At 41.6% G+C, this 12,633-nt stretch overlaps 1 long non-coding RNA gene across 2 annotated transcripts; it reads left to right on the top strand.

The window, feature by feature from the left end:
* The first annotated feature begins 442 nt into the window (after positions 1 to 442).
* LOC125509278 lies at positions 443 to 4,412 on the top strand. 2 transcript variants are annotated; one of them, XR_007284029.1, is made up of 5 exons: positions 443 to 1,182; positions 1,275 to 1,402; positions 1,500 to 1,868; positions 2,631 to 2,827; positions 3,944 to 4,412. It is a non-coding gene; the product is annotated as an uncharacterized LOC125509278 (long non-coding RNA). The 2 variants fall into 2 exon arrangements; XR_007284028.1 differs by having other exon boundaries at positions 2,631 to 4,412.
* The last annotated feature ends 8,221 nt before the right edge of the window (positions 4,413 to 12,633 follow it).

The following is a 12,633-nucleotide window of genomic DNA, read 5'->3' as shown; positions in this document are numbered from 1 at the left end:
TCGGAGTGACAAATCCTAATCTCGAAATACGCCAACCCTACAAGTACCTTCGGAGACACCTGTAGAGCACATTTATAATCACCCAGTTACGTTGTGACGTTTGGTAGCACACAAAGTGTTCCTCCGGTAAACGGGGGTTGCATAATCTCATAGTCATAGGAACATGTATAAGTCATGAAGAAAGCAATAGCAACAAACTAAACGATCAAGTGCTAAGCTAACGGAATGAGTCAAGTCAATCACATCATTCTCCTAATGATGTGATCCCGTTAATCAAATCTCTGCCTAATAATGAAGCACGGATTGAGCCTCCGGGTTCACCGTCGCGGTAGTTTTTCAAAAAAGCCCCTACTGTTTTTTGTATTCAACCCGCAGTCCCTATGTAAGTGGATCTGCAAAAACGTTTCGATTTTGCAAATTAACCCCTGTATTTTGCGCTGTGTTCTTCATCTTATCCACCGGCTGGAAGGGGCGCACGCTCACCGACTACAGCCGCCATGGGGACGCCGCTGCCGCCGTGGGAACCTTGGACGCGGCCGTCTCCGGCCCGGACGCGGTGCCCGACCTCCGCCTCGCCGCGCACCAGTACAACCAGCTCCTCCACCTGCTCGCCTCCGCGGACTGCGCCGTCTTCCCCGTCCACCCGGCCGCCGCCGCGCGCCGCATGTTCGCCGGCATGCTAGAGGCCAGGGCACCCCCGTCCGAGGCTACCATCACTTCGCTCGCCTGCATCGTCGCTGCAGATGCCCAGGGCGCCTACGAAGCCTTCAGGCTCCTCTCCTCCATGCGGCAGAAGTACGGCCTCACGCTGCGCCTCCGGTCCTACAGCCCCGTGCTTGCCGCGCTCCGGCGCGCCGGGGAGGCTGGCAAGGCATACGCGGTCGAGGCCCACATGGCGGCCTCCGCTGCATCGCTGTAAGATCCCGAGCTCGCGCCGCTCCTTGTGGTCAGCGCGAAGGCCAGGGACGCAGACAAGGCGTTTGAGTATATGCACAAGCTGGGTGCCAAAGCCTGAAGGGGTGCCGAGAAGTGCATCGAGCTAGATCCTACATTCTCCAAGGGATACATCAGGAAAGGCACAAACCAGTTTTTCATGAAAGAGTATGACAAAGCAATGGAAACTTATCAGGAAGGCCTAAAGCATGACCCGAGTAACCAGGAGCTGCTTGATGGTGTAAAGAGGTAAATAGCACTGAAAGAGATTGTCAATCAGTCACTGGTTTCTCATCTTAGATTCCACCAAGCAGCTCCTAACCGTTGATGTCCGTTCTCAGATATATTCAGCAGATCAACAAGGCGAACAGAGGCAAACTTTACCCCAGAGGAACTGAAAGAGAGACAGGGCAAAGCTATGCAGGACCCTGAAATCCAGAACATCCTGACGGACCATGTGATGCGGCAGGTAAGTTCATCATCAGATGTCTGTTTACTCCTCTTTCTTGAGCCAGAGGTTGGTTTGGCGAACGGTGCGATAACATTGAGGTGTTTGTTGTTTGCAGGTGTTGATTGATTTCCAGGAGAATCCAAGGGCTGCTCAGGACGTCTCGGGAGCATGAACGCAACGGCGGTCGGGCTTGGGCATCATTGGGTTCAGTGATTGGAGACGTGGCCATTCGTCCCCGATGGATCTCCGCCACCACGGCCTGAGAGAGCCTAGAGAAGGGAGGCTACGGACGAGCACCTGTAGGACAACCTGCCATCACGGCCAACGCTTGTCGACTCCGACAACATCCATGTGGTCATAGTCGAATCCTCCTGTCCTCTCGCGCCGTGTATATTCAGACTTATTTGCGTGCGTCGTAGGTTGTATGAACATGGAGGTGCAGAAGCTCCATCACCTACCTCTACCTCCTCCACTACGCTGACAAGTAAGCTAAGCCCCCGTCATCTACATTGCTTCCTCCCTGCCTGTGATTTATTACTTCGAGCCTGCTGTTCTTTTACCATATATACAAACATATCTATGCTTAAGTGTGGTCATTAGGTTATGGAACAGGAGAAACAAAGTGTTCTTTAGCAGATCCAAACCTGTCCATTTTAGAATTGGACCAAGAATTACTTGCATTGCCTGTTTGATATGAATAACCATAATTTTTTTGGATGTCATAGAAAAATCATGCTACCGCATAGTTTTTAATCTTTGTAAACAAGTTAAACTTGGAATAAGATCATGAGAGTAATAGAGCGCTTCTTGAATGCATGGAAACAAAAAAAGTTAGATATCTCAGAGTCAATATGTCATATATTCTGAAAGTGGTGCACATGGATATGTATATTCTTGGTTAGTTTTTGTTCTGTTTCTGTTGTATATGCTCTAGGAGTTTAAAAGAAGATGAGGTAGCGCTACTTGATTTCCTGTCAAATTTCAGTAATAGTCAAGCAATAATGCAATATTGGCCTTTTCTTTTTCCTGTATTACGTAGTGACCATGGAGTCAAAGCTCATGTCGATGGTCAATTACTGACTGTTCCACTTATATAGAGCACACTATATAATATCTGCACATATATTCTGGAAGAAGCCTATAGGAGTGCATTAGCAAATAACACATCACATTCGAATAATATTGAATGTGTTGCATCTGTTCACCTAAATTAATTTGGTGTTCTGCTGTACAATGTTAATTGCAGGACAAAACACTAGCGATGGTGCAAACAGAAGATAGGTTTGAAATATAACCAAATTGCAATGGTCACGTGTTTGGAAGTGCAGGTCGAGGACTCAAGGTGGGATTGCGAGTGGAAAGAACACTTTGGCCGTGCGTTGCGAGTGGAAAGAATACCATGATGTTGCGAGTGGACTCGAGGAAGTGCACGGGCCAAGATAAGTGAGCGTACATCCCCTTTTAGTCCAGATTTAGAAAAATATGATTTCTGCTATTATAGTTTCCAGAATAGTTTGGCCCTTGAGACACTTCCACTGTATGCATGTGTGTTCCTTTTTTTCCAGAGATATGCATGTCTATTGATTATTACTGGAATTGGTTCGACAAACTATTTATGTGACAAATTTACAAATATACTGACCCGACCTGATAATATGACTAATCCATACAGTGGATATGTGCCAATGCTCAAATTTGAAAAATGAAGGATTCAAGTTTTTTTGAAATATTATGGGTGAAGTCGCGAGTATGCCCATCAATCGTAAAAATATATAGTTCGACTTAGTCATAGGTTTTGTAGTAGTCTTGCCTTGCCGCTGCCTCTCCTCTCTGCTCCTTGCTGCCTGTGGCTGTCCCATCTCTCTTAGCGATGTTGCTGCTGCACTTCTTCTGAAGCTCTTCTCAAACCCGTTGCTGCAGTTCTCCTCTGAACTCCAACTTGTTGCCTCTCTCTCTCTCTCTCTCTCATTTTTTCTGTAATTCTATGAACCACTCTCTCTCTCTCTCTCAATTTCTCTGTAATTCTGTGAACCATTACTGTGCGTAAATATGATTTGTGGTATTTGCTTGAGTGAACCTGTAAGGTTTGTACCTTCTGCAAAGTGCTAGCACCTACATATTATCTGACATTTTCTTCTAAATGTCAAGAGGCATGAGCCACAAATTTTCTCAAGAATGACCTTTGGTATATATAAGGCATGCATTCAATTTTAATAATACTCTTTTGGCTCTCATTTATCTGTTGCCATAGAGCATCATATAATATAGAAGAGTCAATCAAACATAGCTCTTTGAATATCAGACAAAATATTGGTTGCCTGATTTATTTATAAGAAGATTCTTCTATGTATTTAGTTACATGGTTTTAATTTGATCGTCTTCTTTCAACTTTTTTTTGCTGACTATGATATTTCCTTAGGTTCACCTTGACCTTCACTGCCCGTGTAAGAGCTTAAGTAAATTGATGTTGTATCATCAGAATTTGTAGCCCTGCACATTTTTTTGTCTATACATACACTTCAATTTCTTGCTTGCACTGAAATCCCTCTTTGTCACAAGATGAGTCAGAAACTGAAGATGATGATCCCTTGGACACAGAAGAAGCTTCCTCTGTCCTCATCGCTGCACTGCAGTCTTTCGGCCAAGCTCTGGTGAATGACGACGAAGAAAAAGATATCGTGACAGAGGTAGATGTCTTCTTGCGTCCTACCCTAAATGACATGGGCTCTCCTATCAGCAAAATAGCTACTCTGGAGGCGCAGATGACGATCACAAGAGACCGTATCTTGAGGATAAGTGAATGACTATGAGGTCTACATGTTAAGTATAGAAACCTGACATGGACAAGTGTGCGCTTTGCTGCCACTTCTTTGCCAGCCGGAGTGGCCTATTTTCAGTGACGATCATGGATCATGGTGTACATGCGTGTATATGTTGTGTCCTGATAGACTGTACTACAAGATTTTCTTGGAATGGTTTGGTACTTCTGTTTTATTATGCTATGAAGAGTGTATCTGTATGCTGGTCCCGTGTACTCTGTTTGTACGTGTGGTTGGCAGGAGATTGGGCGAGGTTTTGTATCTTCTCAGGGGTTGCTATCTTGCTGTGCATACTCAACTTCTTTGGGTCCAAGGTATTTTCTTTCTTTCTTTCTTTCTTTCATGAAGAGGTTAAGTCGGAGGAGACGACCCGGATCCCGGAGGGCGCGCTGCTCTGGCCCCACTCCACTCACCATGCTGGCTACCCAGCTCGGCCCTGCGGCCCTGCGCAGGTATTCACCCACCTTTCCACTGCCCCTGTAAGGACCTCCTTGATCTTGTACATATCCAAATCCAAATCCAAGCAAATACACTTCAGAGCAAGGTACTATTTTAGACCTCCATCCAATCCGTGATGCCCCCTAACCAATACATGTGTAGGCATTGTCCATTGCTAATTTAATACTGTACACGTTAGAGCATGGTATCAGAAATAGTACGTGCATGTTGCACAGAGATGTATTTTTGCATGCATGAATTCTAATTTAAGCTTAAAGTTAGGAATGTCTAATCTCACACACCACATAATTTCCTTACTGTTCACTACATCTTTTTATCTCCAGTTTGGATAGAGTCTAAGCGATAAGTCTTTAGTCTGATTTATCTTCAAAAGTTTGCTAGAAGCTATAGATGACCTTCTGTGTTTTCTTCAATAGTTTTTTGGAGTGCAACAGTATGAACTGGTTTCCCCATCAGGGCTGTATTTTCTTTTCTTTGGTAGATTCTATAGTCATGTACTTCCGTTTCATGTTTCCATGTTTGCCCCTTTCTTGCTGAGCTTTATTCGGAGGAAGTTTTGTTGTTGTGTGATGTGGCTACATGGGCATGAACGGACACTTTGATATTGCCTGGTTTGAGACGTTCTTTTATTCTTTGACTCAGGCACTCAGCTACGTGTGGTCAGTGATGACAATCGACAGAATCTTTGTTAAAAAATATCCGTAATTACTTGCAGCATTCCATAATTTGTATCGGGCTGTCTTGGTGTCGCAACCTAGGAAGTACAAACAGAGTCGGTCGTCACCACAAATAAAAACATTGTCGAGCCTTACTTTTTGCAGGTTGCCTTATTTCTGTTTTTTAAAGGAAAGATAGCAATTTCGTTCATTACAGTCCTGTTGCAAGGACACTGCTAGATCGCGGTGCGTCGAGATCATAATTGCTACACTCAAAGGTTGCATTGACCTTATTGCTGACATTTGCAAAAATTATATTAAAAAATGTTGCATAATAGCACGTGGAGCAATTTATACTTAATATTTCGCCCGATGCAACACACGGGCATTTGTGCTAGTGACAACTCATGTCTATGGTTAGGAAACATAACCATCTTTGATCAACGAGCTAGTCAAGTAGAGGCATACTAGTGACACTCTGTTTGTCTATGTATTCACACATGTATTATGTTTCCGGTTAATACAATTCTAGCGTGAATAATAAACATTTATCATGATATAAGGAAATAAATAATAACTTTATTACTGCCTCTAGGGCATATTTCCTTCAATCTTTCTTTGTTTTTTATACTTCCGTAGTTTATTATCAATTAGTCTACGTATTTATACATTAGACCTTAGTCGTAGCTATTTTTCTTCCGTAAAACAGCTTGGCCCTGATTTTTTAAATAACCATAATTTTTTACTCGTTCATCCAAATTAGATGAAACCAACGCCCACTTCTTCGTTACGATCTCCTCTATCCAGTAAAACAACTTAAACATGTTTTTGAAAGTTTTAAAATTGGAATTCAAACAGATTGTATTCAAACTTCTTTTGTTCATAACTTGAGTTTTATAACTCCGATTTATTTGATTCTTTTTGGAAATCGAAGCTCTTGACTTAAACTTTCTGATAAGGCCAAATTCACATAATTTTGGTACTGTTAGAAATTGCTTTATGTTGCAAGAGTTATTTGTTGGTTTTGATGTTTTCCTAACTGTCTTCTTCGTACTTCCCGATCTTTTGAGTGATTGCTTATGTGTGGTTACTATTGCTTGCTCATGATAGATTGAACGGAGTGTGACGAGTAGAAATATCAAGAGTTATGAGTGCGAATCATCTTCATAAACAGTACAAGGCAAGTTCACACTTTGATCATATCCCTTTCATACCTAGTTTTTATGCATTAGTTTCAACCCTCAAACATTGCATGGTTAGGACTTGATAACATGTGGGTATCGGGAAGTAGTTGATGAGGTAGGAACCTATTGCCCTGCATTCAAACCCTGGGAGTTACTTTTACGTTATGTTCATATTGCTATGCTATGCTCGTAGATGTGGATTGGTTTGAGAGAATTCATGACAGATGTGAGAGTTATTATTTAATGGTTAACTAAAGGTGGCTACTTTAATACACATCTGGCTGGATTGGTTGGGGCATCCTGGAGCACCCAGTGGTTTGCCCGGGCACCTGGAGAACCCAGTGTTTGCCCAAGGGGATCCCGGAGGACCCGTGTGATCACCCTATGGATGCCACCCAGGCTCAAAGGGATCATAAGATTATTCATGCTAGAAACTTCTGTGTGCATCCACAAGCTATTATGGGCTCTAGCATAGTTGAGTAAGTTGCGTGAAGCTCTTGAAGAGATAGACTAGTAGGTAGTGGGTTGTAGGTGGTATAGTCTATCCGGAGTAGAGAGTTAATGCTTCTGAAAGACTGTGTATCGGTCATCCGTTTCTCAAACACCCGGCAGTGTGAGAAATACAACGGAGGAGATCGGGTCTTGTGGGGAAAAGTGCGCAAACCTCTGCAGAGTGTACAAACTAATCATGGTTAGCCGTGTCCCCGGTATGGACATCTTGAGTATCTGGTTCTTGGATTATCATATTGATCTCATCACGTTACTTAAATAATTTGTTGGGTTATTGATGTTAATTTGGGATTGAGTTGGAGGAACCTTCTCAATATTTTCAACCAACTTTGTAGTTAAATAAATTATATTCCTTTGCAGTAGGGAAAAATTGGCTTTTCGCAAAACATTATAACCATAGAGCTTTTCCACCAGCCATATATGCATGTAGTGATAGCTATTATTCATCATTATCCTATGGTGTGAATTTGCCAGTACATTCAATGTACTAACCCTTTGTGGCTGCAACATGTGCAGGATTCTTACGACGAGTAAGTGATACGTTAGGGTTACGATTTATACACTCAACTTTGCCATTGGTGTTGATGGGAATCCACAACCTTGTTGATACTTCCGCTATTTGGATTGAGGTAATAGTATTTACGTTATTTTATACATGTGATTTACCTCTGTTATAAATCCTCGAGTACTGTGTGTGTCAGCATACCGATCCAGGGATGACACTTAAGCACAGAGACTTGACCGTCTGAGGTCGGGTCGCTACAAGATGGTATCAGAGCACATGTTGACTGTAGGACGTGACCCCTAGAAACTGGCAAGCCCATAGGAAATATTTTCTCTACAACTTTCTTTTCAAAAGGATCTTTACCTCTCTTCTCTTATGAGCTTATTCAAATATTCCCTTTTAGTGAGACTATACCCCTTTCCCTTTTTGACCACATGAAGATTCGGCTGATGAGACCACTTCAAGAAGTACAAGATATCAGACAACTAAGACCACTTCGGAATGAAGAGGATTTTACCGTGTATTATAATAATGGAAACTACAATGGTTGAAGACTCCGAAGACTAGGAGAATTTGAAGGCCCTGTAGAATTTTCCAGATTTGTATGACCTAGGAAGGCACCCCTTATGGAACTTGGAGGACTAAGGAAGCTGTCAATACCCGAGATCAAGGTGTATCGGAGAAAGACCGGAACATGGAGCATGAGAACTCAAAGTTTTGTCAAGAAAACCCTAAGGCAGGACATATCAACTATGGAAGATAGCTCATGGCAATGACAAGGGCAGAAACACGGTTATATGTGATGTCATCGCCACTTATACTATGGTCACTGAGCTGAGCTAAGCATGCATTTCTTCGGAAGGATTGGATGGTAGAAGGCTGATGGAGCACCTATCAATAAGATGAAGTTTTAACCTTAGCTGGTGTATCGCCAGAATCTGGTGTAATACATCAAGAATTTTAAGATGGGGCTCCAGGAAGCCGTATTAGACAAGGAAGCATTTCGTGAAGAACTCAGGAACCAGAAGCTGAAAGTAGCCAAGCTGGAGGAGCTACAACCTTGAGATACCGGAGATTTGTCAGGAACTGAAGGACAGTAGGACCATGGTTCATGCCAAGGATGTTGAAACCTAGAAGTTTGGAACGCAACCCCAGAATATTGAAATACGTCATGAGAGACTTCGCATCGACAGAGATGATCTGGCAAAAGAACTTGAGAAGGACAAGCACGATCGAAAGAAGCCATCGGATACATGAACGAGACTCGAAGAGTTTCACGACTTTGAAGATTCATTGACCTTTAGAAGACCAAGCCCCTATTATATACCTACGTTAGATGCGACGATTGTGAGCTGTCATTTGTTTGATGTTTTTCCGACAGCCACAAATAAAATATGTCTCTTCAAAACTATTGTTTGTATTGTGTGCATCCCCCTTTGTCTCTCTCATCTCACCCCACACCCATGGACCCAATAGAGGACGAATGGAGATGAACTCATGTTTCCCTGGACCGATAAGTCAATTGGAGACGGACCGATGGATTCAGAACATGGAGGATCACATGAAGAATAACCCTATAGTCGGAAAGGATATGACCCAACATGCTCTTCAGTGCTTTGAAAGAGGTGCTGCTACTTGGTGGAGGATGTACCAAACCATCAATGGATGGCAAGGAGTAACCACTTGGAAAGAATTTAAGTTGACTTTGCCAAAGTCTCGGTTTGTGTCCCAGAAGTTGAAGCCTTATGGAAAGGATATGAAGAAACCTTGTGCATGCAAGATTTGTGGAGAAATAGGACACACCCATAAAGAACACAAGGATGAATGCCTAATTGTGAAGGAAGTCACCCAGTTGAAGAATGCCCAACTAGGCAGATTACTTGTTTCTTGTGTGAAGGGACTACCCACTATCCTACTCAGTGTCATATTTACCCCATGGTACAATGAACCATCCAGCAGAAGAAAGAAGTAATGAAAGGAGCCCTCATGGAAATTTTAGAAGAAACTGTGATGAAGGAAGAGGTGGAGGACACACCTAAAGAAGACCCGAGTAAACCCTGCACTAAGTCTTGCTATTCATGTGGAGAAGGACACATCTCCCAAAATTGTTTGAATGGGGATCTAGTAGAATTCCCAACAGAGGAAGTAGAATATGACCCACATGAAATAGAAGCCCTGATTGGAATGGAGAGGTCCAGGAAGAGAAACCGATTGGAGTCCAGGAGGGACCTCAGTCATATCACCTGTTACAGGTGCAAGGAGTCAGGGCACTACCTCAGCAGTTGCCCAAAAAGGAAGCCAAGGACCCAAGGAGGCTATATAATCACAAGGAAACCTCGGGAGTTGTCAGAAGTAATATGTTTTCGTTGTAATGAAGCAGGGCACTTTGCCAGGGATTGTCCCAAGGAGAAGGAGACTTGTGATAATTAGTTGTGTCTGTGAGAAGTAATGTAGTAGTAGTAGTAGAAGTAGTGGGGACAACTCTTTTGTATCAAGGTATTGAGTTGAGACATGTAATGGAAAAGCGAGAGATTGTAATACTTTGAGAATCAATAAAGTTAGTATCACGGGTACTATTTGGATTTTATGAGTTGTTACTCTATGAAGAAGGATTTTGACCATTTTCGAGGATATGAGAAATACGATCTATGGATGAGTTTGTGTATGTTAAGGGTGGTAGAATCCTGTGAGGATATTTGACCCCTGGAAAGGAATAATGTTGTTCCAACAGGGGGGGGGGACTTCAAAAGTATAAGTTTTATCTCGATATGCGGGATACCCCAAGAATATGAAGAGATGAATTATTATTGGCTATAAAGGAGGTATGATGTTGTAAATATAGAGCAATTGTAACTCCATGATGAGTCTGAGCAATCACGTCTTGGTTTGGTGCCAATAGAAGGAAGAGAGACAGTACAATTGGAAGGATTTAAGAATGCCAGGAAGCTGGGTGTTTGGAAAATAATCAGTTGCCCCTAGGATGATCTCAAGGATTACAAGTAATGGGATGGGCCATAACCCACATGCCCCAGGACCTGCCAAGGAGCAAGCACACTCTTGCTGAAGGAAAAACCCTGGAAGAAGTTACGTTTATCGGCAGACGATCTTATAGAGTAACGCAAAACCTGAGAGTTGTGAAGAACGATAGATGTTTGTTTGGCTTGCAGAATCAATGGATTTATCCGAGCTTAGTTCGTTGACAAGAGAAATTCTGCAATGCTTGTGAGGATGACCGAGAGTTAGAACGCGGGATTCGCTAAACTGTATACATGGTAATGATTTGGGTGCGGGATGGATTGATCACCATACCGACTTACTCTTATTATTCGCCTTGCTATATGGGATGGTAAATCTGAGTGACTTACCCATAGTAGAGCGACGACAATCGAAACCTTGTTTGAACCTTAGAATGGCATAATTATTTTCCCTTGTACAAGGCAGCTTTGCCAACCGTAGGTTATACGGTGAGGTTCAACCCAGACTCATTTCCTGCAGGAGAAACCATAAATTGTTGACCACCATGAGATATCGATAGTTGTTTAGTATTGACGCCAGACCCGTCAGCTAAGAAGACCCAGTCACAGAAGAACCTTACCTAGATGAAAGACAGAAGAATTGAGGAAAAGGTTATGCCACTACCGAAAGAGCCCAGATAAGGAATTATCCTGAAAATCTGAGAAGACCGACACTGTTAACAATATGGATGAAGTATATGAGTTTCGATGGAACCGTAGCCATGCTTCTAAGGGTGGTAGCACCCCAGACCCCCTCCTGCGACAATTGATGGATTTTGAGGAGACCCCAAAACCCTAACCTTTTTCTTGCTAGCCTCTCCGAATCTCAAGGACGAGATTCATTTTAAGGGTGGTAGGTTTGTAACATCCCAAAATTCTATATTTTGGAATGTTATAATAAATAGATAGATTGATTTTTTGTTTGATTGTTGTGTGATTAACTGAGTGAAATTCGAAACTTTTTGAAAGTTAAATGAGAGGGAATAAAAGGACTTTCCCAAACTTTCACCTTTTTGCATTTTGATCTCCGTGAATTCAAATTCTTTTCAAATACAAAACCCTCGAGAGAAGATGATATGACTTCTTCCATTTAATTAAATGAAAAGGGGTTTTTGAAAAGATTTGAATTTTATTTGGAAATATTTCAAATTCAGAAACTTCAAGCAACTCAATGATTTTCATGAGAGAAGATAAAATGACTTCTTAAAAATATATGAAATATGAGTTGGAAGTTTAAAAGGTTCAAATTTAAAGTCCGTTTGAAATTATTTTCAATTTGGAGTTATTTCGGTTTTATTCAAATTATTTATCTACAAAAATAAAATAAATGGAAAATAGGGTAAAATGATTCCCTACATCAGAAAATTGGAGAGAAATAATTTTGAAATCATTTTGGTATTTCTAAAATGATTTTTATTGGGTTTTATTGTAGAAGTAGCACTGTTTTATTGTAGAAGTTTCTTTCTTTGTTTTTTTATACTTCCGTAGTTTATTATCAATTAGTCTACATATTTATACATTAGACCTTAGCCGTAGCTATTTTTCTTCCGTAAAATAGGTTGGCCCTGATTTTTCAAATAGCCATAACTTTTTACTCGTTCATCCAAATTAGATGAAACCAACGCCCACTTCTTCGTTACGATCTCCTCTATCCAATAAAACAATTCAAACTTCTTTTGTTCATAAGTTGAGTTTTATAACTCCGATTTAGTTGATTATTTTTGGAAATCGAAGCTCTTGACTTAAACTTTCTGATAAGGCCAAATTCACATAATTTTGGTACTGTTAGAAATTGTTTTATGTTGCAAGAGTTATTTCTTGGTTTTGATGTTTTCTGAACTGTCTTCTTCGTTCTTCCCGATCTTTTGAGTGATTGCTTATGTGTGGTTACTATTGCTTGCTCAGGATAGATTGAATGGAGTGTGACGAGTAGAAATATCAAGAGTTATGAGTGCGAATCATCTCCATCAACAGTACAAGGCAAGTTCACACTTTGATCATATCCCTTTCATACCTAGTTTTTATGCATTAGTTTCAACCATCAAACATTGCATGGTTAGGACTTGATAAAATGTGGGTATCAGGAAGTAGTTGATGAGGTA

The sequence above is a fragment of the Triticum urartu genome, chromosome 5, assembly GCF_003073215.2.
Source record: "Triticum urartu cultivar G1812 chromosome 5, Tu2.1, whole genome shotgun sequence".
NCBI lineage: Eukaryota > Viridiplantae > Streptophyta > Magnoliopsida > Poales > Poaceae > Triticum > Triticum urartu.
The sequence above is the reverse complement of the archived record's forward strand: the minus strand, read 5'-3'. Positions and strand labels throughout refer to the sequence as shown.